Below are 13,255 nucleotides of genomic sequence, written 5' to 3'. Positions count from 1 at the left end.
AAAGTCTTACAATATTTCTTTTCAAAAAATAAATTTCTTAACAAAAAAATTCGACATGTAATATAACTTAAATACTGATTTGAGCATCTATATCAAGTTCAATGAATAAATATTTAAATATTTGAAGATATGAAATATAATAGTAACCTAAGTGTACAATATTTTTATCAATGTTATAAATGAACACATGAACATCTAAATATAAGAACATTAAAATCAATAAATAGATAATTATGTATACGACATGTGATCAGATAATAAAATTACTCGTTTTAAAAAATATATATAAACAAAATAATACAATAGTCCAAAAGGCTCAATTTAACTGGGACCCTTATAAAATTAGATCCAAAACAACTATAACAAACTCAAAACTATCATTAAAATATGTTATACAACTTCAAAATTTCTTGGTCCTCTTCAAGAATATAGTCATTTTGTATACTATATTTCTAATGAATATGAATCATTTCTTGGTCTTTATGTGCAGCAATGTCCTCCCTCAGAATTTGTTCTCATAAATTAAGAAGACTCAAAATGTGAAGGTAATTAGATACTTGAACAAAACAATTATTTCATAAATAATGTAAAGGAAAAACAAGAAAGGCAACAGATAATCAAAATGATCGCATGAATCATTTGAGAACAAACATTTGAGATTCAATATATTATTTTCTATATTAGACAATAAGTGCATAAAATTTATCAAAAATATTTGCCAGCTTTATGAGATCCTCAATACAACCTGTATCCCTTCTATGGAAAGATTCCTTATTAATTATGAAATATTATTTTTTGATTTTTGCAATGGAAAGAATAATATTTCAATTTAAAATTTTTTCTAAAGTAATTGGTTTTAAGCATATCATTGGAAAATCAATCGAAAAGTAGTATTTTCTATATTAGACAATAAGTGCATAAAATTTATCAAAAATATTTGCCAGCTTTATGAGATCCTCAATACAACCTGTATCCCTTCTAAGGAAAGATTCCTTATTAATTATGAAATATTATTTTTTGATTTTTGCTATGGAAAGAATAATATTTCAATTTAAAAAATTTTCTAAAGTAATTGGTTTTAAGCATATCATTGGAAAATCAATCGGAAAGTTTAAAAACCGATGAGTCTTACAACTTTTCCGTTAAAAATTAAAAAAATTGGGAGCAAAGCTCCCACAATAAGCCTATCGGCTTAATTAATTAATTAAGTATATCATTGGAAAATCAATCAGAAAGTTTAAAAATCGGCGAGTCTTACAACATTTCCGTCAGAAATTAAAAAAATTGGGAGCAAAGCTCCCACAATAAGCCTATCGGCTTATATATATTTAAAATAAGAAATATAAAACATTTAACTCTATATTTGAACTTGGTAAGAAAAATAAATTGTGATAATTAATATTGATTAAACATTAAGTTTAAGTGGTGTGAGGTGTAAGATAAAAATATATATATTTTTTTGAAAATCTAGTCTACTTGTCACAAATGTGGAAAAGATAAAGTTGTAATGAATGATAAATTGTTAGAAAATATTTATATTTTTGTTGAAGAAAATTGAATTTTCTTCTTATATTTTTACAATCCAATAAAATGAATGAAAAATATGATTTATAAAATAATGAAAAATTAGAAAAAAAATTTTGAAATTTCTTTTTGGTTAATTGAATTGAATTTGATAGGTCAATTGAATTGAATCAAACAATAGTATCCTCATTAGGATTCCCTCAATTTACTCCGAGACTCTTGACAAATCTCCCATTCCATTGCTACTTTACCTCGAACATGATTGATCAGACTCTGCTTTCCTTACTAACTCCATTTGCAAAGCCTGCAAAGTGTTGCACCTTATGAGTTTGAAGTTGAGCACGATAGAGTGAGTGCCAAAATAATCAGAGTGTATTAAACAATACGACTACTTGCTATCTGGAACGAAAATATGGGTCCGCGCCAGTGCAGACAGTCACAGTTCGATTGTTTTTGTAAACGAAGATATATTTTTGCTTGCTCTGCAACATTAGATAAACGATTTTAAAATCTTATAGCGCTTACAGTGAACGCTCGAAGTTTAAACTTGCCACTGTTTTGTACGATTTTACCCACAACTCCCGTGCGATTCTGGCAAGTCTTCGGTTTTGTCCCTGTTATCGTTTCCGGGGCAAGAGAAGCCGCAGAGGCCAAATAGTCTTCTGCGCTTGGCCAAAAGAGGTAACTCTGTAAACTTAATATTTAATAAATTTGACTTTATGCATTCCTACGTTTGTTTTTATGATTTTATGAATTTCACATTTTCAGATCAGGGACTATTGTAACATTTGCATTGTGCATTACGTTCGAGGGTTTCTGATAGTCAGTTTAAAGCGTTGTGCGTTTCACTTTTAAACGTTTTGCTCTGTTCTGCATCCTTTGACTTAGTTATTAGTAAATCCTTTAAAAATTTAAAATATTTTTATATTTATTTTCTATTTTGCATTTATTGTAAAACAAAAATAGATAATATGAGGTCTCGTTCATGTGTTTGGTGCAATGTATGTAAACTGTCCTGCAGTTTGTGCAAAACCCTAAATATGAAATGTAGTCATATTTCTTTCTCTAAAATATGGGTGAACTTGTGTCACAATAGAACAATAAAGTGTTTTTAGGGTTTCTTTATACTGATGTTCAAAAGCAAAATGGTTTTGATATGCATATTGACAGGAAAGAGCTCATACATCTATGTTTATAGAATCCCTTTAAAATTAATGTAATTCATGCATACAATGTGTAGCATACACGGGTGCTGCTGGTTCTCACTCGGACTGGATTTGAAATTCTGTGGAATTAGTGTTAGAGAAAGCAAAATTTCATATATATTCGACGACTTTCAACTGGTTTTCAGTTTTATATTTATCTTTTATGTAGCCTTTCTATTGATGGCTGTCCTGAAATTCCTTTGGAATGCTTCATGCCCTGCATATGGTTCCGGATTTGGCATTTGTGACATGCAGGGCAGTTGCATCTTTTTATGTAGCCTTTTAAAAACTGTTGTCCTGAAATTCCTAAGCTCTTTAAGCCTGGCATATCGTTCCATATTTGGCATGCGTTTCTAGCGGAGCAGCTGCATCTATTGCATTTAGCTGCCCAATAACACACGAGAAAAAACCCTCTTTCATTATGATCTTATGGATGCTCATACACTGTACAAAGTTCCTATTTTGGCACAGGTGGGAAGAGTGCCATTAGAGTTTGTTGAGTCTGGTTTTACACCCTGCCAATTGCATTTGCTTGAGAGTTTCTAGATGCTTTTTGGCAAATCTTTTCATGCATAGTCTGAAATCATCTCAATTGACAAGACCACATGTTTTAGAAGCATTTTTTAGACACTTTGTGTGCCTTTTCGACAGTTCCACATTGTCCATGCATGTTGACAAGGATAGTTGTAAATACATCTAAAAAAATTGCTCGTCCTTTATGTTTTGATGGGTGTACATACCCCATTCCAAGGATCCCATTTACATAGTGATAGGGAGGAAGCTGGAAAGATTGTTGAATCTTGCTTTACACCTGACAATTGTGTTTCTTTGAAAAATCTTTAAGGGTCTTTTAAGTTACCCTGTGCTTTTTATTTGGGCTTTGAATTCTCTTAATTTTAAAAAACAACTCTTCCTATTTCAAAATGGCTTCTTCCTTCTAAAATAAGCATGATAAAAACTTAAAAGATGTAAAAATCTATGTGTGATACAATGAAATGTGATCTGGAGGAATACAAATAGCTAAGTATAAACACTCAAAACACAAATGTAAAGCAACATACAAGATTAGACAAAAGGAAGCTATAAAAACAAGAATGCAAACTAAATAACAAACCCACAACCTCCTTGATGCAACAATTTGTCAGTGGATGTTTGGTTGGGTATGTGCTCACTCAAGATTCTTCAAGTGCAAAAGTGGGTGAGTTTAATAACAGTGGTAAAGGATTGGATTTATAGGGTTGGAAGGAGATAAATGAATCTTCAAGATTGATTGCAAAGATCAATGGCGGAGGATGCTTGAAAGGAATAAGAAGAATTCTTGCAAAAAATTCTTGCGCAGTCTTCCAGAGCAGCCTTGTAATCATGCCTTTGTCCTCCTCATGTAATGCATCACCCTTATTTCCGTCATCCACTTTCTCCCACTTGTGCAAATGAGATATTAGTTTTTCTTCAAAATGCTTGAATACATCACTGACCATTGTACATGCTGCCATAGAAGGGACACATTCGAGATTACGAACAACCCATAAACATAGATATGATGGGTTGGGATATTTCATCCATCTTTTAAATGCACAAAATCATTAGGCTCTTTATAGCAACCGAAACCTTAGTATCATGACACTGCTTTATTGTGACCAAGAAGTGATGAAGCATATCATGGGTCAGGTCTTGCAACTTTAGATCTAAGAGGAGGTTATCCACTTTGACATTTGCACAACTCTCCAATATTGTAGATCTCATGCCAAAAGGATCACCACTGAAATCATCAAGGCTTTGAAAGTTGTCAACAATTAAATGCAATATCTCTATCATGGTGTTATCATCATATGGTGCTCTAGGAGCCGAGATTCTTAAGATCTCACCAAGACATGTTGCAGTTGCCAACTTCATTTCCTTGTCATGGTGTCTCAATGTCCTATGTTGACTTAAGGCATCCTTAATTAGAGAAAAGATCCACTGAATAAATCTTGAAGGTAATCGGTTCACCTTACACAAACATACTTCCAATATATCTAATGGAAGATTAACACCCTCGTTGAGCTCTTTGCCAATCTTTTGTAGTGCCTTCAACCACCACTCTCCATCGCTATTGAGCGCCATAATGTAATCCAAATCCCAAAATCCTCAATATATTCATGTGTTTCGGCGACAAATTGCATACATATATCTATGTTTTTGGCATACATATTTGTGTTTGGCATACTATTTGTGTTTGGCTAATAATTCGTGCATTTGTGGCATTTAGTGATTCATATTTGTTTTGTCATCGCTGAGTCTCACACCAAGTTATCTTGTCACTAACATATCCAACCTTGCACCATCATACTTTCACCATCCAACTGTACAACAACACTTACCTTGCTTACTGTAGACCACTGATACCATTGGTGCCCCTTCGGAAGTTACTTCATTCTTGAATTAATCCTTTCTTATTCCTATGCTCCCTTCATGCAGATCAGAATTGTCTCTTTTCTCAAAGCAAAACTTACTATAATTACTTTCCTTATGATGATCTCTTGTATCTACGTGATGGGAGAGTCATAACCTTTCATTATTACAACCTTTCAAGAGAGTCACAACCCCTCATCCTTTATGCCCTTTGAAAGTGGCCCGACATTTCATAACTACCACCATTCGAAAGATTCAGAACCCTTCATCAGATCTTTCCATTCCAATCTTCTTCCACTACTCCTTCCTTAGTTCCATGCTACCTTCTTTCTTCTTTTTCTCCCTCTTTGCTTCCAAATGAAATTGTATTCTCCATTTTTACCTTATTTTTTAGGGAGACACATATTTCAATTCTATTATATTTAAATTTTAATATTACTTATATTCTTTTTATGTTTTACTATTATCATTAATTGTTATTTCAAAAAGGGGACATGAAAGTCTGCACTTCCTCAAAATTGCTTGTCCTCAAGCAATGTCAATTTATATGAATATTTAGTGCAAGTAGCTTTTATTGCGCAATTCTGATATTAACAAATGTATTGAGAGTTTGCAATTTTTGCAATTTTAAGACATGTTTCTCATCTGTCAGAAAAAAGGAGCAAGGCGATCTTTGTAATGCCATCAAAACTGATTAGAAATTGACCGACCTTGTTAATAAATTCATCTCTTACGGTTCACTCTAGTTATTCCCTTATTCTAGATCAATCATAATACAACCACACATGTAGTATATACTTGAGAATATGAAATATATGCATGAATATATGAAGACATGTAACATACATGTGAGGCCTCACCCCGACCCGTCATAGCATAGATATTTTTACTTGCATTTTGATATTTGAGACTTGGATATTTTGACATTTATTCGAGACTTAGATGGACAATGGCTTGTTTTATCTATTGATCTTGACATTACAGTAGTGTTTTTTATTTATGATATGTACTAAGAACCTAATATTGTGTATGGGATGATCGAACAAATATGGATGCAATTTTACACATGGTAGAATAGAATTAGATTATGATGTGATACAAAATGTTAAATTGATTATGATGATGATTTACGATGTGATATGCAAATTTTGATATTTTAACATTTTGAATGATTTATTTGAAATGATTAGGAAAAGAAATTTAATTGAATTATGTTATTATGGATTACGTAACATTTGAATTTATATGCATTTATGATATGTATTTATGTATTTTATATGACCTCCTTGGACTATTGATGGTCGAGTTTAGTGTGGAGGAAGTGGAACCATGGAAAATTTTGGGGGAAACTAGGTCCAAACTTATGTAAACACGGTTTAGCCAAGGCGAATCTTTGAAAGATTCAAAAGCCTCTTTGTGATGTATTTTATTTCGTAAATGTAAGCTTGCTTGTGTGTGAAATTTTTAATCTCAAAGATGCATTAGGGACATGTCATGATGATGTGGAATGTGCTTTTATGTGTCACTTGACACTTGCAGATTTTTGTGTGTTAATGACATGTCACCTAGGGTTTTGGTCATGGTGGCATTTTACTTTAAAACTAATTACCTTGTTAATGATTAAGTAAACCCACTAGACAAGGGATAGGATGGGTCACAATCAAAGGAAATTCGAATTTAGACTTGACCTAGGGTTTGAAGGGTCATTAGGTGGTCCCAAAGTGCCCTTTGGGTGAAAATAAGCTACCCATATGATAGTATAACATGTTAGAGGCTTAATTTTGACAATATTAATGCCTAGATAGCCTAAGGGGCCCCTTTACCCATGCATTCTTCCTCCAATTCGAAAATGGAGTTGTTACATGGGTTCTTCCCCATGTTCCCACTAAATCAAATATAGCAAACTTAGGGGGAGATAAGGTTGTAAGAGGAAGTGGCTTGGTGTTTTTGCCAAAATAGTTAGTGGAAAAGCCTTTTTAGAGAGTCTTGGACAAACTAGTGGAGTGTTCACCCACTCTCTAAGTTTAGAGACAGCTAGGGTATTGGAGGGAGGCCAAGGGAGCTCTTCATCAACTATCATTGCCTTTAGCGTGGACCAAGGTTGGTGCTCAAACCATGACCATTTTGTTTTAGCATTGCATAATGAATCTGTAAGTATGGAGTGTTGTTATGGGATCATGTATTGTTATTGTAATCTTTGTGTTGTGTTGTGATTGTGCATTGTGTTTCATGTATTTCCTTGGTTTTCTTCCTTGATCTCCTTGTTTTGTTTGAATGTTGAATTTGTTCATGGGTGTGAAGGCTTCACTCACCCTTGGGAGGGAAGAGAAGTCTTGGGTGAAGGGGTTAGTTGGGCTCAACAACCATTGTCTTGATATTATGATTTGAGGGTGATAAGCGGAAATTGTGAATCTGGGGGTGATAAGTGGAAATTGTGAAGAGAAGCATGTATGATGCAAGCCTTGTAGAGGCATGGTGAAATTTAATGTGTGTGAATTGTATTGACATGGCAAATCTCCTCTTTGAAGAGCCCACCTTCACCCAATGTATTTATGATTCCAATGGTGAATCAATGTGCAAGCCATGGAAGGAATTGTTTTGTGTTGTGTTGTGTATTTTCATGCATTAGCAAATGTTGTGTGTGTGTATCCCGTTTGGGCTTTGTTTCCCCTACTCGGTGGGTGGCTTCATAGAAGCCTAGGATGGGAAGTGAGCCTCCATGGTTCCAAGTTTTGTGTTGTCTTGCAGGTTTTGAGAAAGTAGATCCTATGAAGAGATTTGGGTTCACCTTAGCAATGTTGAGAAATCAAGTGTTGTGGAGAGACTAATATTTTCCATGCCATCTCATAATGTGTTGTGATGTTAAGTTTTTCCATTGTTGTTTTTCATTGTAATGTGAAAGGGATTTACTCCCTATTGTATATTGTTGCAAATGTGTAAAGTGAAGTTTGAAAATTTGTATATAGTTGTTTTTGCAAGAGATATATTGTAGCACTACTATAGTGGTGTAGGAAGGAGGAGATCAATTCATGTAAAAGAATATCTAATGTTGTGGGGAAACATATTGAAGTTATGTAGATTAACTCCTTGTTCTTGATTGGATTTTTGTATTCTTTCAATAAGCCTATGGAATTCTCATGTGAGAGAAATATTGTAATGAACATTTATTGTAAATTTGAGTGATTTCATTATAGGATTTTCTGTTATGTAATTGCTGTCATGGAAAAAAGAGTTCTTGCTTTTCAAATAGATCATAAGAAATGATTCAAATTGTTTTCAATAACAAGCAGTTCCATATGTAAGCCAAGTCATAGTAGAAAACATTTATAATTAATCTTGTACATTAGTTTGTTAAAACTTGAGTTAGCTTAAACCAATTAATCTCTAGACTATATAGATGTAAGAAATCACATTAACTCATCATCAAACAAGCTACCTTGACATCATAGTTGTTATAGAAGAAAATAATTTCTCATATGTTATAGTTTAAGAATTCATATGGGAGAGTATGTTGTAGGTGCACTTTAACTCTCTGGAAATTGTATGAGAGAAGGAAATAATTCCTCTCCCCAATTACAGACAATAAAATAATCCTAGTCTTAAGCTTAACCCAAGTACCATGTCCTGTCGACCAAAGAGATACACCAAATAAGGTTGTATAACAAAAGAAAATTGTAAGAATATTATGGTTGTGTCAAACATGTGACTACATGTCACAATCCACATAATTTATATATATATATATATATATATATATATATATATATATATATAAATAAAAAATAAAAAAATTAATTTATGCAATTACCTACAAATAGGATAACCTAACTTAACACCTAGCGTAGGTATGCCTTGGGTAATTAAACACATACTCTACCAAGCTTTAAACCAAACATATTCCTTCATAATTAAAATATATAAAAAGACACCTCACATCAACTTTTGACTGGGCACATGCTTAAATCCTTGGGAGTCTATCCAAGGTCGACCACCTCGGATGCCTCCCACACTAATTCCTTCCCTCACACATGGAGAACCCAACCTACAAGCTAGAAGGCGCAGTTGGTAAGTGCATGAAAGGTGAATAGATGGGGACAAGTCAAAAAGAGTCATCACATTCAAATCTGCACTTTACCCAATCTCCACCTAGGAAAAAACGCTCAAAAAGGGCAAAGGAAAATCAAGGGCCCCTCCTCCCATGTCACGTGAGTCTTGGGAAAGGAGGGGGACCACATTTTGAAGGAGGGAATGGGTAGGTATGAAGAAGATAAAGTGGCTTGGGAATGAAGTTAGGTAAGTATAGATTGAGGTGTGTGTTAGTAACAAATATTTAAGTCATGGGTAAAGTATTAAGATAGTAGGTTAGGAAGTATAGGTTAGTTTAGAAGTTAGTATTAATGTAGTTTAGTAGGTGATAAATATTAGGGTGTTGTTTAGATTAGATATTAGTAAGTTAGGAAGGGATGGGAATATAGATTAGTAATTTTTTATTTATTTAAAATTTATATCTTTATTTATTAAATAGTAATGGTATGATTCTTAGTAGGATATGGGGTGAGTAAGGTACCATTAGTTAGTGATAGATTTGGAAATCATCGTAGTTTAGTGTAGTGTCCCTTTCCGGATATTTACTAAATTCCTTGATATAAAACTTACAAATTTTAAACCGAACAATAAACCCATATTTGATATAAATTCCAGAACTTAAATCCACTTTATAACCAGCAAATGTGCATACGAGAAAACCCAAAAAAGCTTGTTTATTCCTCTAATAATCAAAAAGTACATATTTAAACCAGCAATGAATACAAATTGTTGCCAAACAACATTACTGTATTATACATCAGCAATACAATAACACGCGACGATCCAGGAAAACCAATCTTATAAACAGAAATAATAGTCAGATTGGAAATGTAGATTAACCTGTAAGAAGGCTAGATTTGCGTCCAACCTTCAAATACTTCTTCAAAGGTTTGCGTCCTAAAAGAAATAACCAGCAACTGTTTCCAACTCCCAGATTTAATATTTGTTTGAATATTATATTCTTCATATATTCTCTCAAGTGGAGCTTGTTGTACCTTTATTACTTTTCCCAATGAGATGCATGCTCATTTCAGCAATGTGGGATAAAGCAACTTTTTTTGTCCTTTAGTTACTTAAGTGAACATAGTACCTTTTTAAAATAAAGTGACAAGTTAAATGAACTTTAATATTCACTTAGTCAATAAACCATATAGTCATCAGGCATTAAAATAACTAACCAAATGAACTCTGATGAGCATGTGCAAAAGCTAGTTGGAAAGCTCTTAGTGAGACGCTTCCAACCCAGCACTGAGGTACCAAAAACACTGAGTTCTAATTACTTACTAAAAATAGTAAACATTTGGACAACCTGCCAAAACTACTCCGATGGGTCTTGAACTGGAAATGTCTAGGCCAAATCTTGAATTGAACCCTGTAAAGAACCTTTTCGCCCCCTGAAACCTAGGCGAAGTGAGTTGGCCACATAGAATTATAATGTCCCAGAAAAAGGGGACATTACATTTCACAATTAAATATAAATTTATATTCATCATGGTTTTTTTATGTGGGTTGAGTATTATGTAGGATATGTGTTAGTAAGTATGTATTTACTAATAATATGTACTTAGGATATATTAAAATGTATAAAATAACATATACACCTCTTGTTGCTATGTAAATCTATAGATTCATAACATATGAACATAATCTTTTAAATGGATTGAGGTACCATTCAACTAGTAAATGTACAGGAAGTTGTTGATAAATTGTATGTAGTGTAATACATTATAGTAATCTGGAGATTAAATATTTGATAATGGATTTAAAAAACTAGTTAGTAGTACCTAGTTCATAAGACATCAATTTAGTTGAAGTTTATAAAGGATAAAATGTAAGTTGTTCCTTAAAATAGTAGTACCTATATAATAATACACCAGAATAGAAGTGGACATAGAATGTAGCAAGTTGAGGTTGTGTATATATATGGTTAGATGACCCGAAATCGGAACATTTAGGACAATTATAAAACATCTTCACATTCGCAAACTATTGAATCATTACAACTACATTGGTGTAGAAATTGTACTTCACATTTATATACGTAATGTCTTAATTCAAAGATAGGACGTGGAATTCGAAGTGATAATATCTTCTAGCCCTTATGTTATAACTTAGATTTTCAACGAATGTTAGAAAACAAAAAAAAAAAAAAACCCCTCTCCTTAGTTCGATAGAACATTCATAACAAAGTATAGGTCTATACATATTATCTTTAGTTCACCTTTCAAAACAAAAATTGTTGGTTGTGTTTTGCCTTGTAAAGTTGGGCATGGCAATACATATCAATGTATGAAGACATAGATTAGATGCGAGGTATACACACAATACACGCGTCGTTAGATTCCTTCCTACTGACTATAATGATTCTCTGGAATTGGAATGGCACCTATTAGTATAGGTTATCAATTTTCAATGTTTAGCATATATTACTATGCATCTAAGTCAATTTAAGAAAAACAGTGAATAATTCATTATACATTTGATATTTAACATCTGTAAGCCCACTTTCTTACTTATATCAGTATATGTCTGTTGGTCGCATTGCAGTCTGATCTGCTGCTTATATTCACATTTCTACCTCTTATTCTGATTGACTGTCTCGTTCCGTTCTCTTAAATATTGATCTTTATGAATTAATTGAAGAGAAGTCTCCATTTCCATTTCATATTGATCCTTTTTCCCCCTGTTATATCTTTTGTGAGGAAAGGTCACACCTCTTCACCACGCATGCCTTTTACAATTTTCACACCCTTCAACAATTACCACCCTTCAAAAGGTTACAACTCTCCATCATTTCTGGCTCTTTGGAAGTTACTTCCTTCTTCTTCAGTTAATTCTTCTTTAATTCCTATGCTCCCTTTAAGCAGATTAAAGCTGTCTCATTAAACATAATAGAACTTACTATAATTACCTTCCTTACCATGATCCTTTCTTCCATGCCTTCAACAAACGACTTTTTCTCCTATTTATATCTTCTTGATGGGAGTCACAACCTTTCAAGGGAGTCGCAGCCCTTCATCCTTTATCCTCTTGAAAGTGTCCCATCATTTTATAACTACCACCCTTAATGAGATCTTTCCATTCCAGTCTTCTTCCATTAGTCCTTCCTTAGTCTTTGTTGGGTGGAAAATGTGAATCAAGGAAAGTAAACCTAAGTTCATCAAATAACTAAACACATCTTAAAGGGGGAGTCAAGGAAATTGATCCTTTCAATCCTAATTCTAAAATGACTAGATCTAGAAAGATTAATGCTAACCAAGTGAAAAAGGACTACTAATGCAAACTAGAATCTAGTGGTTGTAGAATAAGGGAAAAGAAGCAAAAGTCCTTGAAACCCTAGTGTAATAAGAGCTCGGAAATGAAATTAAGACACTAGACGTAATAAGTTGATTTGCTGAAATAAATAAAGAAAGAAATTAGAAGACTCACCTTAGTAGTAAAGAATCTGATTTTCTGCTTAATGTGCTGCTCCACATCAACAAATAGCGTTGGATTTAAGCTTGAAACTACTAAATCTGCAAAACCCAGAAATTGTTCGGCGAACTGGGAAGGGTGACTCTCGCGCGAGGGTGAATTTCTCCTAAAGTAGGGGAGCACGTGTTTGAATCTGATTTTGATTTTGCAGTTCTGCAGAATGACGAAAAGGGTATCCGAATCCACAACCTGCTCGTGTTTTCTAGATTCGAAATCTGCAATAAAAAGGGTTTTGTTTGCTTTTGGGGGATTTGCCTTATTCAAACCCCGGTTTAGGAATTAACCTTGAATATTTAGTTGCAGAAATGTAAAGTAGTTGTATGAATTCCCCTTACAATAATAGAACCTCTGGAATCAGATGCAATGAGCTCTCTTTACCAATTGAATCGGATCAAGAATGCAGATGAAAGGATGTTTAAGATGTGAAAAAAGACCTTGAATGGATTGTAGGAGATCTTGTGTATAAACTCCTTCAATTGATTGAATGCTTGAATCTTTGATCTTCAATGGAGGAATTTGCTTGAATGACTTGAATACTTGAAGAATGCTTGAGAACTTGAGTGCGTGAATGCTTG

The 13,255-nt window shown here is 33.4% G+C and overlaps 1 protein-coding gene across 4 annotated transcripts in view; it reads left to right on the top strand.

The window, feature by feature from the left end:
• The first annotated feature begins 1,686 nt into the window (after positions 1-1,686).
• LOC149543000 (nuclear pore complex protein) overlaps positions 1,687-13,255 on the top strand; it is a 79,200-nt gene continuing 67,631 nt past the window's right edge. For 3 of the 4 annotated variants that reach the window (XM_089797928.1, XM_089797926.1, XM_089797929.1), the window contains exon 1: positions 1,687-2,205. The gene's annotated coding sequence lies outside the window, so the exon portion shown is untranslated. Of the gene's footprint in view, positions 2,206-2,292; positions 2,382-13,255 lie in introns of all 4 variants that reach the window. The other variant, XM_089797927.1, reaches the window with a different exon arrangement.

Source organism: Cupressus sempervirens, chromosome 8 (genome assembly GCF_028749045.1).
Source record: "Cupressus sempervirens isolate cs-2001-9-10 chromosome 8, ASM2874904v1, whole genome shotgun sequence".
NCBI classification, from domain to species: domain Eukaryota; kingdom Viridiplantae; phylum Streptophyta; class Pinopsida; order Cupressales; family Cupressaceae; genus Cupressus; species Cupressus sempervirens.
This window is presented reverse-complemented; position numbering and strand designations above follow the sequence as displayed.